This window comes from Anabrus simplex, chromosome 6 (genome assembly GCF_040414725.1).
Source record: "Anabrus simplex isolate iqAnaSimp1 chromosome 6, ASM4041472v1, whole genome shotgun sequence".
NCBI lineage: Eukaryota > Metazoa > Arthropoda > Insecta > Orthoptera > Tettigoniidae > Anabrus > Anabrus simplex.
Genome location: NC_090270.1, coordinates 181,313,282 through 181,328,455, shown reverse-complemented (window position 1 = coordinate 181,328,455; position 15,174 = coordinate 181,313,282). Strand labels below are relative to the sequence as shown.

The window sequence follows — 15,174 nt, the reverse complement described above, 5'->3', positions numbered from 1 at the left end:
GTTCCACAATTATTCTATGAGGTACCTCCATCGGAAGATTAAAGATTCTCACCAACTTTGTACCAAGACCCGCAGAATCAATAGTCACTTTGCTACGGAACCCATTACTGTGCAAGAAGGAGTGCTCACCTGCATAATCCTGTAGCAGTTTTTCAGTTGTTTCCTGCTTCTTGCATTTTATGTACACTTGCCGCGATACACCATTAAGCTGGATCATCTCGATGTCACTTTCTTCTAGGTGCAAGGTGTCAAAAATCCAGTCATGCACTTCGTATGGGGCTGGTCGGGGCGTGTCTCTGTCGGTGAAGTTGATCACAATCGTATTCTTCCTTTCCACTATCATGATGATCTTTTAACTATGAACACATAGATATCTTGAACAACCCTATCTGTCACCACTGTCAAGAGTTTATCAGATAGTCACTTATACACAAGTAAAAACAGACTCGTTAGACCGTACACTCAGTTCGAGAGCTCACTAGCTGCCCTGACTTGCACGCACGCTGGTCCAAGCAGAACGCATGGCAGCTGCCTCAGCCGAACATATGTCGCGCGCGGCCGCCCTGTTTTAAGCGTGTATACAGTCTTATATGAAATCTTACCTTATAAAGATTGCTGAAAGTGTCGTCTTTCCTGGGTTATACAGGCATTGCATCTGGTAACCACATTCTGGCAGTGAGTTATGCCACTGTAATCTTTCTGATTTTATTAGTAATGTTTTCCTTCAGTTCCTCCAATATATGAGGATTTGTTCCATACACTTATTCTTTCAGTTTACCCCACAAGTAAAATTCATACACTGTTAGATCTGGAGAACAAGAGGGAAATAGACCAGCACTCTGTCTGTAAACACTTCCAAGATTGTAAGAAGGGAATTTTCTGCTGTATGAGCAGGGGTTGAAACCACCCTCGCGATTTTTCTTCTTAAGTTAACTCATGGGAGAATGACGTCAAAATATCATCTCGGTACCTCTCTGCATTTTCTGCCGCCCCGAAAAGTATAGGCCCAATTATCCATCTTGCTCTAACAGCACACCAAACACCAATTTTCCTACCATAATGAGGGACTTCACAAACACTATTAGCGAGAGTTATTATTAATCGCACGACCAATAAAATGAAACCAGAGCTTTTAGATACGGAAGTTCGGTGTTGCAAAGATAACAGTCTCGCCATGTTAACAGCTGAGATTCAGACTGGCCACTGATGCTTGCCAGGTCGAGGACGTGCAGGCTGCTTGCAAGGTCAAGGTACCTTAATTAAGGCCACGGCCGTTTCCTTCCTTCCAACTCCTAGGCCTTTGCTACCCCATCTCCGCCGTAAGACCTATCTATGTCGGTGCGACGTAAAGCCCGTAGCAAAAAGAATGCCTTGTGAAGTGCGTACTGCCTGACAGGTTGTCACAATGCACTCACGTAAATTTGCTTCATCAGGAGCAGGAGTCTCATACACGAGAGAATTAACGTGTCCTCACAGGTAAAAGTCCAGGGGGTTCAAGTCAAGAGAGCGTGGTGGTGGCCAATCAATCGGTCCTCATGTACCTATCCAGCGTTCAGGAAAAAAGGTATGCAGGTACCTGCGGGCAGGAAGACTGAAATGTGCGGTAGCACCATCATGCATGAAAAACATTTGTCGACGGGATGCAAGTGGCATGTCTTCCAAGTAATCGGGCAATGCAGTACGCAAGAAATTCGTATAGTTCTGTCCACTAAGCCTATTCGGAAGAACTTATGGTCCCAACCAGGAATCACCAACAATGCCTGCCCGGATGTTAATGGCGAAACTCTGTTGATGAGACGATTCGATGACTGCATGAGGACATGTAAATTATTACTAACATTAATTTGTGTCATAAAGTTTAAATAAATCTGTAAGTATACGTTTCCGGACCCATGTCTTCATAACATTTTTTTCTTCTCTCTATGTGAGGAATCCATTCCTAATATTTTGCCGTCGAGTTTTGGTACACCTTGTATTACACCATAATGCATTATTATCCACATTACTTTTAGAGGTTTAACGTCACATTAAATATGTAAGATTTTGGTGGCACTAGGATGGGGAATGGATGGGACTTGGAAGGAAGTCACATGATTCTAATTACTACAGTACAGTCCCTGCATTTTTCTGGTGTTAAGAAAGAAATTATGGAAGACCATCTTCAGGGATGCCGACAATACAGTAGTTTTGAACCCAACATCTTTAAAATACAAGCTTACAGCTAAGCGACGTGCACCGTGCAGTCATCTCGCTCGGTCTTATTCTTATACCTGTTCTTGACAACGGCTTAATTGTGTTCAAACAATGTATTTCGTGAGATTACCTAAGTTACGCAATATCGGACACGGTGAATACTTGGATGGGTAGACACATTTGTTGGTTAGAGAAGGAGCGGAAGAGGGCTGCTCACTCTTCCAGAGGTAAACTCCGACTCAGGATGTTGAAATGAAATGGCGTATGGCTTTTTGTGCCGGGAGTGTCCGAGGACATGTTCGGCTCGCCAGGTGCAGGTCTTTTGATTTGACACCCGTAGGCGACCTGCGCGTCGTGATGAGGATTAAATTATGATGAAGACAACACATACACCCAGCCCCGTGCCAGCGAAGCAATGATGGTTAAAATTCCCAACCCCGCCGGCAATCGTACCCGGGACCCTGTGACCAAACGCCAGCACGCTAACCATTTAGCCATAGAGCCGGACCTCAGGATGTTAATAACTGGCCTTTGGCCTAGCCCAGGACATTGACTACGTCATGAACGACCAGATTAATTCGCATCATCCTTTACACACATCACACCACACTAGAAATACACAGTACTGAATACATTGCTCCATTGGTACAAGACCAGGAAGAAGTTGATTTTTGTTTAGTCCTTTATCTTTATTATGCAACTTTGTGTTTTGGTATAATTTGCTGTAATATCTTGTCGTAGTTTTGCTACTTTTATTGTAATTAATTTCGTTGCAGTGCTGTCGTAAACAATCATTGCCTCCGGAACATATTCTTCTTCTTCCTTTTAATCCGTTTACCCTCCAGGGTCGGTTTTTCCCTCGGACTCAGCAAGCGATCCGACCTCTACCGCCACAAGGGCAGTGTTCTGGAGCTTCATACTCTGGGTCGGAGGATACAACTGGGGAGGATGAGCAGTACCTCGCCCAGGCGGCCTCACCTGCTATGCTGAACAGGGGCCTTAGTGGGGGATGGGAAGATGGGAAGGGATAGACAAGGAAGAGGGAACGAAGCGGCTGTGGCCTTAAGTTAGGTACCATCCCGGCATTTGTCTGGAGGAGAAGTGGGAAACCATGAAAAACCACTTCCAGGATGGCTAAGGTGGGAATCGAACCCACCTCTACTCAGTTGACCTCCCGAGGCTGAGTGGACCCGTTACAGCCCTCATACAACTTTTCAAATTTCGTGGCAGAGCGGGGAATCGAACCTGACCCTCCGGGGGTGGCAGGTAATCACACCAACCACTACACCACAGAGGCGGACTCCTAAACATCTCCCGATTGAAATTTTGTTAGTAATAATAATAATAATAATAATAATAATAATAATAATAATAATAATAATAATAATATTAATAATAAATGCGAATTTGTCATGGTCTGAAGTAACATTGTTTCCTAAGAAGAAAATCACCAAGCGAATGGCTGCGCGGTTTGGGTCACATATTTATTAGTTTGCATTTTGGAGATGGTGGGTTCGAATCCCACTGTCGGCAGCCCTGACGACTGTTTTCCGTGAGTTCCCATTTCCTCTTCATAGCCATTTCCTATCCCATCGTTGCCAAAAGAACTATCTGTGTTGGTGCGGCGTAGGTTAAAGCGAATTGTAAATTAAATTTTTTAAAAAAAATATTAAGAGCATTCCCTAAGTTGTAAAACAAAGTGATGAAATACAATTACTCTTTAACTGTTGAAAATAATATGTATTTGGAATATACTGAATTTACACAACAATTATATTAATTCCAAGGCATATGTCACTTGCTCATTCACCAGCGGATACAGATGTCTAGTTTCCGGTAACTCTCTAGTTCGGTCGTAGTTTGCAAAGGCAAGTACCGTTCAATGTGCGTTCGCCAAGGACAGTTGACTGATCGTCAGAGGGACCATATTGTACTATGCAGTAGGATGTACAATCGTCATCGCTATCTGTGGAGAAAAGGAAACAAGAGATAATATTAGTGAATTTCTGTACGTTTTCAACATAACCCTGCTTTAAAAAACTACGTTTATAAGAAATGTTGATGGGTGAAGAATTTTTGCATGTTTTTTGGCACAGGTTAAAGTAAGATAAATCTTCTAGCGAAGTCTCAGTCTGATTTATGGCTGTGACAGTATGACATAGGTGATGGTGAGTACTGATATTCTGATGACGACTAGTGCATCTGGATATTATGAAATGTGCATCTCATAGGGCAAGGTGTGCTGAAATATCACTTTCTGGTCCAGTGGAAAAAGCAACGGCAAACTACCTCACTGTACGTCTTGTCATGTACGCTTCATTTTTGCGCCGCTATCGTTTTTCGCCATATCTCCGCATTTAACCTTACAAACTGTAGTGATGCTATTTGATGATTCAACTCCCTTCCGTGTTGATGACGTAACATACACAAGAGATGAATGGTGTAGCTATATCGAAATATTTGAAGACACAGGATCTCTGAAGTTATGAAGCAATGGGCGAGGTGAATTCTTGTTAGATGAACTTCTTGCTGGTGAGTGATGGAAGTTCGGAAAAGAAATGATTACCTGTAAATAATAATATTATGGGTTTTTCACCGCAAGGTTTTTGAAGCTGTCTAGATATCGGAATTACTTCCCGTAGTAGTTATTTTATGTGTCAGTAAATCTACCGTGACCTTGAAATACCACCGGCCCGAGCGGGGATCAAACCTACCAAGTAAGGGTGAGAAGGCCAGCGCTGTTACTATCTGAGCCACCGGGCGAGTTGGCCGTGCGTGGCTGTGAGCTTGCATCCGGGAGATAGTAGGTTCGAATCCCACTATCGGCAGCCCTGAAGATGGTTTTCTGTGGTTTCCCATTTTCACACCAGGCAAATGCTGGAGCTGTACCTTAATTAAGGCCACGGCCGCTTCCTTCCAACTCCTAGCCATTTCCTTTCCCATCGTCGCCATAAGACCTATCTGTGTCGATGCGACGTAAAGCCCCTAGCAAAAAAAAACAGATTACCCTACTGAAGCTAATATCCTAATCAAGAATCTTGATATATATAATCCTTTATTTAGGAAACTGACCCTTAACAGTTTTGCCATAAGACACAGTATTGTAAACATTGTTTGCCTTGGAATATGAATTGTTCCTTTAAGGAGGCACGGCCCCACGCCGAGCCACCTCGGCAATCGTGGCTAGGTAGCCTTCCTTGAGCGCAAACCTCTTCGATAACTCGGCCATCATCCCCGGCACGGTACCTCTTGCACCCAATAACAATCCTTGTACGGTGACGCTGTTTATGTAATATTTCTCCTTTATGTAATTAGATACTGGAACGTTAGATGGCCTGCTTTTCAGAGTGCACATCGTATGGTTGTTGTTCGCCTGATGCGTGATGTACTGTTGGGTCCAATATTACAGAAAAATCTCTCTGTTTATCGATGGCTAGAATATCTACCCTTCTCATGCTACCATTTTCAACTAAGCGGTTCACTTCGTCATATGCTTCCCACCGGGCGAGTTGGCCGTGCGGTTAGGAGCGTGCAACTGTGAGTTTGCATCCGGGAGATAGTGAGTTCGAACCCCACTGTCGGCAGTCCTGAAGATGATCTTCCGTGGTTTCCCGTTTCCACACCAGGCAAATGCTGGGGATGTACCTTAATTAAGGCCACGGCCGCTTCCTTTCCAGTCCTAGCCCTTTCCTATCCCATCGTCGCCATGAGAGCTATCTGTGTCGGTGCGACGTAAAGCAAATAGCGAAACAAAAAGCATATACTCCCCACCCCTTATCCCCGCGAATCGTGTGATGGCGAGTATTCCTGCAATGAGCCAAATAGACAGTATCCGAAAACATGTCCCAAGGTATCAATCTCATGCAGACACGCCTGCAGTGGTTGTTCTCCTGACTTCTACATTACAACCTTCTTACTGGAGCTACGTCTGCCATCATTTTAATGCTTTCAGTCCACTCTGATGTTAAAAGGCCTACCTTTTCTGCGATCCACTTATTTCCTTTAAGTTGCTGTGCGAAGAGGACAATTCCTTTGCCTTTTGGTAAGAAGGGAGCACTAGTTTTAAACTCCTCGTTTCTTAGCCTTTCCATGACAGCTTTGCTGTTTGGTTTTGTTGTTTTCCCTGCAGTAATGTTCAAATTACGGAGACAGTCGCCTTTTGATCGAGACCGACTTTCAGTCTATTAGGTCGTGTTTCGTACATTTAGTTAGGTCGTGTTACGAACATTTAGTACGTGTTGAAGAGATGTTAAGTACAGAACAAAAATGGCCAACCAGACACCAGTGGGATCCGAACCTACAACCTTTCCAACAGAACAAAGATGGCCTAGGCCACCAAAGCTCAATTGGTAGAGCAACCGACGCGAAATCGGGAGGTCGTGTGTTCGGATCCCACTGGTGTCTGTTTGGCCATTTTTGTTCTGTACTTAACATCTCTTCAACACGTACTAAATGTACGTAACACGAGCTAATAGGTTGAAAGTCGGTTTCGATTACAATGCGGTCGTGAAAATTCAATATTCATTAGTCGGTTTTTGCTTTCTCAGTATTTTTCCCACAGAGTGCATATACGTTGTTTCCAGAATGTTTACCACGTTAAGATGTTCGATAGACGCTCCTCACTAGGCCTTAACTAACGCTAATACATTGTATTTTGTAGGTGAATAAATCATGGCATCCGGAACATCAATAGGAAGTGAAAAAATCTCTTCGAGCGCGCTCAGTAACAACTGGTCGACGTCCTTAGGAAATCCTTTTGAAAACTGACCAAGCGAGGTATTCTGTAATGGTTACACAAGCGTTGGCCATGTGGTTATTTAGTATCTTTAACTTTGATCAGCTTTGTTGGACGGAAATATTTTTAAAAAATGAAATGGCGTATGGCTTTTTAGTGCCGGGGGTGTCCGAGGACATGTTCGACTCGCCAGGTGAGGTCCTTTGAATTGCCTTCCGTAGGCGACCTGCGCGCCGTGATGAGGATGAAATGATGATGAAGACGACACATACACCTAGCCCCGGCGCGGGCGAAATTAACCAATGATGGTTAAAATTCCAACCTTCCGGGAGTTGAAACCGGGACCCCTATGACCAAAGGCCAGCACGCTAACCATTTAGCCATGCAGCCGGACGGCGGATATGTAGATTAGGTCAGTCGCGTCCAAAAACTTGATTTAGTTGAATTAACCAACGTTAGTGTGTGTTTTCTCCTTCATAAGAGAATGAATGGGTCCGCCTCTGTGGTGTAGTGGTTAGTGTGATTAGCTGCCACCCCCGGAGGCCCGGGTTCGATTCCCGGCTCTGCCACGAAATTTGAAAGTGGTACGAGGGCTGGAACGGGGTCCACTCAGCCTCGGGAGGTCAACTGAGTAGAGGTGGGTTCGATTCCCACCTCAGCCATTCTGGAAGTGGTTTTCCGTGGTTTCCCACTTCTCCTCCAGGCAAATGCTGGGATGGTACCTAACTTAAGGCCACGGCCGCTTCCTTCCCTCTTCCTTGTCTATCCCTTCCAATCTTCCCATCCCCCACCAAGGCCCCTGTTCAGTATAGCATATGAGGCCACCTGAGCGAGGTACTGATCATTCTCCCCAGATGTATCCCCCGATCCGATGTCTGAAGCTCCAGGACACTGCCCTTGAGGCGGTAGAGGTGGGATCCCTCGCTAAGTCCGAGGGAAAAGCCAACCCTGGACAATAAACAGATTAAGAAAGAAAGAAAGAAAGAAAGAGAATGAATGAATAATCTCGCGTGAGTTAGGTGTTTCGCTTTAATTGCTACATACTGAATACCAACGTTTGCCAATTCATGGAAGATTTATATTTGATAATTGGCATGCAAGTGCGGATTGAGAACTTAGCTCTCTTTGCTGATCTTATGATCTTAAGCTCCCTCTGTGGATAAGTGGTAGATCGTCGGTCTGTGGATCCCAAGATCGCGGGTTCAAACCCGGCAGAGGTAGTCAGATTTTTAATGGTCGGACAAAAGTTCATTCTACGCTCCATATCGTACTATGATGCCGTATAAAGGATCTCTTCTGATACACTTGGTGTTCACCCGACAAAATTCGTTAAAAACTCAGCCATTGACGCCCAAGAGAGATTCGATTTACTCTGCCGTCTAGTAGGCCTAGAGTAAAAGGGAACTAGAAGGCAGCCAGATAACGTCAAATTAAAATGCCTGCACACGGTATACAGGTCCTTACAAAAGTTTAAGAACACATTCTTTCATGGACATGGTTTCTGTCCGTAATCCTTTACTCTCGATCGAACGATTTTCTACAGGGAACTAGGATATATTTAGAAGAATATTTGCTGAAATTTCCATAAAATATCGCCCTTTGTGTTTATGTTACTAAATTTTTGGTTTATAATAATGGTAAAAAAAGTAGCTATGTCTTAACACTTGAGGAGACAGTACGAAATGGGGAGTACATTAATAATATTTCTTAGGGAGAGACACTGATACCTGTAGAATATTTATAATTGTAACAGAGCAACAGAATGTGTTTCGATTTTAAAAATTCCCCCGTTTTATATCTCGCAATAGAACCACAGAAAGTGTTCATAAAACAAACATTCTTTCACCATAGCTAGACAGGGGACCCCTCAAGTTTGTGTGAAATTTTCATTTCGTTTGCATGTTACGTTATAGCGTGAATATCCCACTACAACGTAAACGATCTCTGTAACTTTACAGGAAACTGGAATATATTTAGAATAACATTTGCTGAAATCTTTATTAAAATATCACTCTTTGTTTTGAAGTTATTACGTTGTTTGTTTATAATAAGTGGAAAGAAAATAGATATTTTTTCATACTTGAGGAGACAGTACAAAATGGGGATTACATAATATTTGTTATGAAGACACGCAAATACCTGTAGAATATTGATAATTGTAATAGAGCAACAGAATATGTTTCCATTAAAATAATTCCTCCGTTTTAGTCAGATTTTTCTTGTTTCTTATACATCCTAATTGCATTCTTATACTTACTGTATCATCATCATCATCATCATCATCATCTGCTTACCCTCCAGGTTCGGTTTTTCCCTCGGACTTAGCGAGGGATCCCACCTCTACCGCCTCAAGGGCAGTGTTCTGGAGCTTCAGACTCTTGGTCGGGGGATACAATTGGGGAGTATGACCAGTACCTCGCCCAGGCGGCCTCACCTGCTATGCTTAACAGGGGCCTTGTGGAGGGATGGGACGATTGGAAGGGATAGGCAAGGAAGAAGGAAGGAAGCGGCCGTGGCCTTAAGTTAGGTACCATCCCGGCATTCGCCTGGAGGAGAAGTGGTAAACCACGGAAAACCACTTCCAGGATGGCTGAGGTGGGAATCGAACCCACCTCTACTCAGTTGACCTCCCGAGGCTGAGTGGACCCCGTTCCAGCCCTCGTACCACTTTTCAAATTTCGTGGCAGAGCCGGGAATCGAACCCGGGCCTCCGGGGGTGGCAGCTAATCACGCTAACCACTACACCACAGAGGCGGACTACTTACTGTATCAACTGGACGGAATTTCTGCATTATTAAAATCCTGCGTTCATCATTTAACATAAACTATGTTATTACATGCATTATTCAAACATGCTACAATTCTACTTAACTAGTATTACCCAATAGAAAATATGCGTTACTTAAACCCGCAAATGTAACACTAGTGATTTTGACTGTACGTCAGTGGCAATATTTAAATCTCGCAAGTCACGAGAAATACCATGACTACATAGTGCCAACGTGCCAGATTAATAGTAACTGTAAGTCGTGGTATCGGCAAATAGGGTCCCTAAACTCTATGGCTAGCGACACTGAATCGAACCCGTAAGCTAGAAAATAACTATAAATCACTACCGTCAGCATTAACAGGGGAGAGAGAGTAAGGTGCTGCTATTAGTGTACGTGGTTACATTTCAGGGAGTATAGCTGAGGCCATACGGGTATTATTATGACTATTATTATCTTAACTGGCACGGTATCAGAATAATTGTTCAATTTACCGCCTAATGAATGTTGTTCTCTTTGTAGTAGTTCCCTCCGCAATTTATAAACTACAATCCACGTTTAGAAAGTTGTATCAGCTTGAGAAAGTTGCTATTTCAAGGATGGGGCCGGTTACCTAGCTGTTAGATCCCTTTAAACAATAAAAAAATATTTCAAGGATGTTCCGAAAGGTTTATCAGCCTGAGAATGTTTCCTTTTCTATTGTGTTCAGCTTGTCAGTGATAACTATCTGGATAGCTTTAATATCCTTCCGCCCCCTTTGTTTCAGCGTTTAATACATAACAGAGTTTTGAAATGAAATGTGATGACCGCGTTGTTCGGATTCTACGGAAAGTTGTAGATTCATGTATTGTTCATTTTTAATTAATGTTGTCGGGTGAACACCGAATGTGATGATCACGATATCAAAATTCCGTTCCTCCTTTTCTTCCTCCCTTTCTTCCTTCCTTCCTTCCTTTCTTCCTTCCGTATTCTCCTGATATATCACCATTCTATTTATGCTTTTATTTCCTATTTAAAAGGAAATAACGAAGGCAGAACAATGACATTGCAGCTATCCGAAGGACTGCGATGGATGAGGTGAAGGTATCGTAGACAGAAACCTTCCAAAACGTTGGTAGTAGCGCATCAATTCTGCAACTTAAAATGAACGAGTGTCATTGTTGATAAGTTGATTTTTACCTGCCAGTTCGAAACACTTATGACAAAATTTTTGCATGACACTACCAAATCCAAACCTGCAATGGGAAGAGATTACAAACTTAAAGTATAAAATGACTTTATAAGGTCAAGAAAGGTTGTATATCTGTTGATCATGGCACCCGCTAAATACTTCACATAAAGATGTAGATAGTTTCAGCAACACTTAGTGTTGTGTTTCTTGTCGCCATACGACAAAAATGTTTTGTCCTGAAACCTGAGTAGTAGAGGTTCAAAATAAATGGTCCAAAATTTGTTTCAAAAGGATAATAATCAACCAGATGAGTTTATTGAAGAGAGATGGATATTTTTTGAACCAACGGTACTGAAAGGTTTTAATAACTTCGAGCTCACGCAGATCGAGGTGGTGCTCGGATACATGTTATCGCGTACCTTCGATTTAAATGAATAACTGCTTTAGAACCGGTGAAATCTGAGTAGTTTTTGTGGTGGTTGGAAGTGTGATGTGTTGTGTATAGATTAAGAATTATTAAGAGCAGAGGTGATCAGCAGGGCGCCTGTTTAAGCTAGCCCAGTGCGGCCGGGCTGGCGTGACGTCAATGTGGGCAGCTTACGTAGAATGCATACGTCACAGAGAAGCGAGGGAGCGAACATACTCGGTGGGGAAATGAAACAGTGTCGTTCGTTTGTGACTCCTCCACTACTCAGCGAAATTTCAGTTCGGGAACAGCGTTAAAGTCCGCCTCTGAGGTGTAGTGGTTAGTGTGATTAGCTGACACCCCCGTAGGACCGGGTTCGATTCCTGGCTCTGGCACGAAATTTGAAAAGTGGTACGAGGGCTGGAACGGGGTCCACTCAGCCCCGGGAGGTCAAGTGAGTGGAGGTGGGTTCGATTTCCACCTCAGCCATCCTCGAAGTGGTTTTCTGTGGTTTCCCACTTCTCCTCCAGGCACATGCCGGGATGGTACCTAACTTAAGGCCACGGCCGCTTCCTTCCCTCTTCCTTGTCTATTCCTTCCAATCTTCCCATCCCCCACTAAGGCCCCTGTTCAGCATAGCAGGTGAGGCCGTCTGGGCGAGGTACTGGTCATCCTCCCCAGTTGTATCTCCCGACCCAATGTCTGAGGCTCCACGACACTGCCCTTGAGGCGGTGGAGGTGGGATCCCTCGCTGAGTCCGAGGGAAAATCCAATCCTGGAGGTAAGCAGATTAAGAAAGAAAAGAAAGAAAGAAAGAAAGAAAGAAAGAAACAAACAAACAAACAAACAAAGAACCGCATTAAAAATAAAACCAAGCTATAATCGCTAGAAAACTGACCTTTTTAAGATGTTTCGTTTTGATTTATACTGCTGTCGATATAAACAGCCAGTTTTATTTTCTTATATTTATACATTGAAAGAATCCTGACACATTATAAGTGTTGGGTGTTACAATTTACAATGATTCATGTTTTAAGTGTACAAGCTACGATTCACAATTCTTTGGGTGGAATGACAGTATTTCCAAAAGTAAAATTCGTGTTATTAATTCAGCAGAACGTAATATACTTATATAAGTCAACAAGTTTAGTGCTTGATTGTTCACATTGTTGTAGTGTTAAGTGACCTTCCCTGTTCACTGAATTTCTGGAGATAGTATTTATAACTTGTCACCATCAGGTGTGCTATGGTAATAGCTAGACTTTAAATGACGGGGGAGTTTCATCGCGAGTGAGGACATAGATATTTAATAATAATTTTATTTGCTTTACGTCCCACTAACTACTCTTTTACGGTTTTCGGAGACGCCGAGGTGCCGGAATTTTGTCCCGCAGGAGTTCTTTTACGTGCCAGTAAGTCTACCGAAACGAGGCTGACGTATTTGAGCACCTTCAAATACCACCGGACTCAGCCAGGATCGAACCTGCCAAGTTGGGGTCAGAGGGCTAGCGCCTCAACCTTCTGAGCCACTCAGCCCGGCACATAGATATTTACAATCCGAGATAAGTACAGCAACAACTAGGTAATTGTTTGTACCAAATAGCTATGGGCCTACAGTATGCCTTCAAATTAATAACCTAACTGATGTTATTCTCGGTAAGCAAGATTGGATTGTTGGTGAAGTTTCTTTTCAGATAATTTAAATCCAAGCAACCACAAGCCTCCACCTTAACTCCGTATTTAATTTTTTTTAATTCTTAAGTATCTCTTCAAATACTAAATTGAAAATTATAATTCATTAAGTACAGTACAAAAATATTTGAGGTTGTAGGCCTAACTCTTAATTGTATCCGGTCAAAATACTTAAATTACAATGAACATAAATATGAAGTGGATTTCTGCCCTCTTTCTTTAATTATTTTCTGCCTCCATTTCAAACTCTGGGCCGGGCTGAGTGGCTCAGACGGTTGAGGCGCTGGCCTTCTGACCCCAACTTGGGAAGTTCGATCCTGGCTCAGTCCGGTGGTATTTGAAGGTGCTCAAATACGTCAGCCTCGTGTCGGTAGATTTACTGGCACGTAAAAGAACTCCTCCGGGACAATATTCCGGCACCTCGGCGTCCCCGAAAACCGTAAAAGAGTACTTAGTGGGACGTGAAGCAAATAAAATTATTATTCAAACTCTGGTATCACCGCAGTAATCTAGAGTGACTGGGAGAACGTCGCCCAACCTTCACGGGCTGTGACGTAGCCACCACGTCACTGGGCCAGAACAGCATACGCTAATCGCCTGTCTGCCCGCCCGCTTAAAGTGCTGTGTGCCCGCGGGACGAAATGCCCAGAGTGAGCACCTAGCCCCCGAGGCCGAGGAATTAACAAGGCATGGATAAAATTACCGGACCGACAAGGAAATGAACCTGCGGCCTTTTGAACTAAAGGCTACTATGCTGACTATTCAGTCAAACAGCCGAACGGCATGAAATCATCTCCAGCTTTTGGCATACATAGTGAATTCTGGCTCTGATTTCAAACCACCGTTCTTGCTATAACCGATCACAACAGATTCAATTCAAAACCAAATGAAACGTTGTATGGGTAGTTAACAGGTATAATAGCAGAAGTTTCTGCAAACTTCTCAGGTTTCACTTCTCAAGGAAACAGACAAGAAAGCATAAAATGTAAGAAAACCACACTTACTATCTTCCTGAGAAAGGACACAAGTGGATATTGCAAAAAGCAGAATGAGAACAGCCACGGTCTTCATGTTGAATGCTATATGCAATGAAATAACATTTAAGTCACTCCATGTTATATAGTCTTGTATGCTTATCACCAAACATAGCACCAACGTCATTTCTGATAAGTATTCCTTGAAAAACCCACTAGTCGGGCAGTTCCATGCATAACACAGCACTATCTAAAACCATTGTAAACGGTGGGAGATAATACGAATAAGGGACACTGCAGTGAAGGTCAACGTAATCGCAGATGATTCATGAATGTTCGTGTCGTTGTGAGGGGAAGCACTTTAGTATTATACAGTGCACATTTGGGTTGCAACGTTTGCATACAAATACCTTCCAGGGTTCGATCTGCGACCCTCTGTGAATTAGTGTGTGGCTCCGCATCTTCTATTTGCAACTAACTCCATAACTTAATTTCCTTCCACACTTCTTCTAATTCAGCCATTAAAACCTATGTATAACAATCATCGGCTTGGTCTCCCTCTGCTTCTCTTGCCCGCTATAACCGAGTCCATTATTCTCCTAGGTAAACTACCTCATCCATCTGAATCACATGATTCTACCACCGAAGCCAGTTCACACAAACAACTTCATGTGTCAAGTTAATTCCTAAATTGACCTTTTTCTCCTCATTCTGAGTACATTTCTTCCATTGTTCCTGCCTGGTTGTACCAGCAATTATTCTCACTATTGCATATATTCCTTTTACGGACTTACGACGAGTGAACATACCCCCTCTGAGACACCCATAATTCCTCGTCATTAAGGGATATTATACTGTACTTTGTAATATATTATGAAGGATAGATAAAAAGGATGAGGCATTTTTGCCCATGAGATATTAAAATAACTATATAACATTTCATTTTTCATAAATACATTCGTAGGGAGGAAGTACAATGGCGGGAACAGCCATCGCTTCGTTGCCTTGCTTCATTTGCCTTCTATGTTGCTCTGGTACAAGCATCTGTGAACCGCGGGAAGCTCACTTCTGTAGTGAAGTCACGTACAATGTTTCTTTATTGCATGTGTGTTTTTAGGCTGTAAATCAGTGTGTACTTTGTCTTGTGTTGAGTGATAATTATGGGATAAGCCTATGTGTGTGATTTCTTTCTTTAACATTAATACTGTGATTTGTGTAGCGTCATCTACAGTATT

At 43.0% G+C, this 15,174-nt stretch overlaps 1 long non-coding RNA gene across 1 annotated transcript; it reads right to left on the bottom strand.

The window, feature by feature from the left end:
- Positions 1–3,912: 3,912 nt before the first annotated feature.
- LOC137501317 (uncharacterized) lies at positions 3,913–14,064 on the bottom strand. The gene is made up of 2 exons (XR_011018460.1): positions 13,970–14,064; positions 3,913–4,159 (listed from the first exon to the last, which is right to left on the bottom strand). It is a non-coding gene; the product is annotated as an uncharacterized lncRNA (long non-coding RNA).
- Between the last annotated feature and the right edge of the window lie 1,110 nt (positions 14,065–15,174).